Here is a 4,582-nt window from a genome sequence, read left to right as displayed (position 1 = left end):
CCCCTCATGCCCTCCTGCATTGTGTGTAGTGGTGGGAATCACCCCTCCCTCCCCACATGGCCCAGTCCCATGCTTCACCCCAGCTGGCAGCCCCTGCCCCAGCCCCACTCCCTCTCCCCACAACAAACTTACCAAGGCTGCACTCTCGGCCACCAACGTGCTGTGCTGTGGCTGCACATATGCACATGGAGTTCTGCGTATGCCCTATGACTCATTTACGTACCCCTAGGGGTACATGTACCCCTGGTTGACAACCAGTGATCTATCCAATAATATTTCCTTGGGCCTACAAACAATTCTGAACAGAACATCTGTAATTTTATTTGCTTCTCTAGATGACAGTGCTTCTGGATAGCAGGCAATGAAATCTACCACAGCACGTCTCTCTCTCCCACTTGGGTAGTTTAACTTAGGGGTCAGACTACTCCAACAGCTTCTCTCTGAAAAATGTCTTCTATTACAGAAGTGCAAAGCAGTCATCCTGCCCTTTGACAGGTCTCACAAGTTAAACAGTATTCTATTACCAGTTTAGAGATTTCTGGGTTGACAATCAGAATAATAACCTGTGCTTACCTTTGAATGACCTCCACATGCCCTGTAAAGAGAATTTCATAAGCCAGGCTCAACAATTGAGTTTAATATTTCTGGGGAACCATTAACTGCTTCTGCACATTTCCCCCTTGTGAGTATAGGAGCTCCTTTGCCCATTTAGACCTTGCCTTGCTGTCCTTTGACAATGGCTCAGGATCCTTGTTTGTTAGATCCCTCAGGTTCTTCAAAGCAGAGTTAGCTTGTTCTTTCAGGTACTCAACAGCTATTCCTGACAACATATAGGGAAACTGCCTCTGCACTGGATCTTTCACCCTTTTCTTCTGAATGGTGGTATTTCAGGCAAGTACTATGGGTCCGTGTTTATTCCCCAGCCATTCCCAGCTCACCTTTCTGCTTTTCTACAGTTGCATTTCTGTGATGGGCTCATCACGTGTGCTGTTTGACATCCCCATTTTAATAAACCTACTTTCCCCTTTGCCCAAAGAAAAAAGACCCCTCTCTCATTTCCTGTATAGCTGTCTGTCTGTTTGGGAAACACTTCCCAGGATTTATCACACCACATGGAGGCTTATTAGTTCAACCAGATGGGTAGCTAATGTAATCCACAGCCTACTTTGCAGCTTCAGCTGCTGATCTACATTAGAAAGCTGCACCAATTTAATTATATTGGTCTGGGAAAAGAAGCACACCCCCTACCAAGTGTTCAAGCAGTTATACCTCTTTAAAAGAATGTATACTGCATGTAAAGTACAGGCAATAATGATATAACTGCATTCATGCTAGAGTTTTTATCTAATATAAGTATTTCTGTTTAAAAAAAAATCTGTATCTGATAATGAAAATAATGAAATAGGTATTTGAGGCCAGGCATTAATGAATTCAATTTTTAAATCCCCTAATGTCTAATAGAGACTGAAGCATTCCCTATCAAGACAGATTCTTTTATCCACGTTTGTAGTGTGTAAGTAAAATACATTTCCATAATTGATTGGCCCCTAAGACATTACTGTAACGAGCACTATAAACTAAATACCTCAGTATTATAATATAACTTTCAAGTTATTCCTCTAGTAAAGAGAGAGAAAAAGACATGACATCCCTTGTACACTAGCAACATTTATTAAAATCCCATGCTAGCAACTTTTTTAAAAGCTCTTAATTTTGATACATCTTTATCCTTCAGTAAAGAGAGTCAGTTCCCTCAAAAGAGTGATCTGTAGCACAGAAGTCCTTTGATAAAGTCAACTGTCAAACCATTAATTAAAAATGAATGATTCTTTTTCTGAGAGTGAAGTAAACAAATGGCCCAGACTTTACTCCAGAAGTGAAATAGAAAGTATCAGTTACTCCAGGTCTTGAACCCTGATTCCTACCAGAGGCCAGCCAATGGTTTAGGGGCACAAGAGGAAAGATATATTTAGCAAATCAATGTCTTTGAACAGACATTCAGCCCTTATTTGCACATTAGGTGATAATTTTTGAGACTTTGCTTCCCTGCCTCTGCAAACTGTCCATCTACCTCTTTTATCATACTAGTGCTGCCTTAGGTTTTGGAATGAGTACAGAAGACTTGAAACAACACTTAACAGGATTCTTATGTACCATCATTGCTCTGCAGAGTCATGCGAAATTGGCCTGGTTATGGCATCTTCTCAATTTTGTCAGGACCCACTTGAAGGTGCTCATTAAATGGCACTCCATATATGGGACTATTATACCAATTGGTTGTTATCCTGGTATTTTGTTCATAAATAGCACTTCCAGAGGGCCCAGATGATACTGCAAATAGCAGTTCTCATTGTCTGTAACAAATTTTGTTTAGAAGTAAGGGTGCTGCTGCTAGTAGGTTGTTCAGGCAATTGGGGATGCAGGTAAAGCCATTCTATGTACAGCATGTCTTTTCCAGGTAGCTTCCATGTGGACAGAAACAAAATAATCTGTCTGAATAACTGGAATTCCTAGTGTTCTGCCTTCAAGCAGTACTGAGCAGGCACGTTCTCTTTGCTTCTGAATCTCTGAGCATCCACAGATGCTATAACAGTTCAATAGCAGGCTTTAGCATTCAAAAAGGGAGTGGCAATACCCTTTTGTTACCCAGTGGTTTTTAAATTTCTTAAGATGTCACAACACAGAGCTTCCCTTCTGAAAAATGAATCTCCCCTCTCACCTTCCTTCTAAATACCTTTTCCCAAAAAAAGAAGGATGCAAATATGGATTTCAAGTATCATGCTAAATTCAACTGTTGAGGGAGGTTGGCTCTTTATTTATTTAAAGAACAAATTTTAATGTGTTTTATAATGGTTCCATCTCACAGGTAACCCCAAATTCTGTTTTAATAGTGTACAAAAACAACTGGACATAAACAATATGGGCAACATGGTAAAATACAGGTGCACCCTAGAATTTAAGGGTCCAATTCGAGTTTTGGTTTTGTTCATTATAAAGATAGAACTGACCGCAAACTTCAGCTCTTGGCTGAAATGACAATTACAAGACTCAGATATATCCTGAAACCAAGTCTTGGTTCATATCTATGTCAACTATGATCATGATCATGGTCCAGGTAATCATGTGGGAATTAAGACACTTCATCCCTTTGAAGAACAGAAAAATACACCAATGGAAAGTATTGTATAAGGGCAACATATCAGTAGTAATTTATATTTGTCACTACTGTCATGAGAGGCATGGACTCCATGATTGTTCTTGGGACAGACACTATGCTGGTAGATCTGGCTACCATGACTTCCAAAATGTGGTTCTAATTCTATTTTAGTGGGTACCTGTAAAGATCAAGGGATCAGCAGCAATGTGAGAAAAATGGAAAAGACTAGACCCTTCAGATCATTTTTTTTATTCTTATTCTACACAATGTTCAACATGGTTTCAAAATTCTGGTTTATCTGGATCAGATCGTCTCTGGTGTAACCCAGCACAAGTCCATTGAAGTCAATGGAATTCTTAATGACTTCTATCAGCTGAGGATGTAAGGATCTGCACTCACACACACACACACACACACACACACACAGATGTTTTGTTGAATTCTGGTGGCCTTTGAAACATAGCAGACTGCTATGGACAGCAGGACAGCAAAGACATAGAGACTTCTAAAAGGGAAACTACCTACCTTCTATACATTACTAAGGTCAAAAAAGTAAGTCAAGAAAGACTGTCTTTGTTCCTGTATAAACTGACCCATTTTCTGCCACCTTCTGTAGCATACTCACTGTTGACTCAAGTTCCAGCTTTTTCTAAGAATCTGAGTCATTACATATACTTTCTAGAGAGGCCAGTTATCTCATAGAATCATAGAATCATAGAAGTAGGGTCGGAAGGGACCTTGTAGATCTTCAAGTCCGACCCCCTCCCTGGGCAGGAGGAAAACTGGGCTCAAATGGCCCCAGCCAGGTAGGCATCAAGCCTCTTCTTAAAGACCCCCAGGGTAGGAGCCAGCACCACTTCCCTTGGAAGTTGGTTCCAGATCCTAGCCGCCCTGACTGTGAAGTAGTTCTTACAGATGTCTAATCTAAACCTACTCTCCAACAACTTGTGGGCATTATTCCTTGTTATCCTGGGGGGCACTAGGGGAAACAAGGTCTCCCCAAAACCCCTCTGGTCCCCCCTATTGAGTTTATAGATGGTCACCAGGTCCCCCCTCAGCCTTCTCTTGTGAAGGCTGAACAGGTTCAGGTCCCGTAGCCTCTTATTGTAGGGTCTGCCCTGCTGTCCCCGGATTGTGTGGGTGGTCCTCCTCTGGACCCTCTCAATGTTGTCCACATCCCTCTTGAAGTGGGGTGCCCAGAACTGGACACAGTACTCCAGCTGCGGCCTGACCAGTGTCGCGTAGAGGGGGAGGATCACCTTCTTGGCCCTACTTGAGATGCACCTGTGGATGCACAATAAGGTCCAGTTAGCCCTGCCGACCGTGACCTCACACTGTCAGCCCATATTCATCTTGGAGTCAATAATGACTCCAAGATCCCTTTCTGCCTCTGTGCTCTCAAGAATGGAGTTTCCCATCTTATGA

The sequence above is a fragment of the Alligator sinensis genome, unplaced genomic scaffold, assembly GCF_000455745.1.
Source record: "Alligator sinensis unplaced genomic scaffold, ASM45574v1 scaffold975_1, whole genome shotgun sequence".
Lineage (NCBI taxonomy): Eukaryota > Metazoa > Chordata > Crocodylia > Alligatoridae > Alligator > Alligator sinensis.
This window is presented reverse-complemented; position numbering follows the sequence as displayed.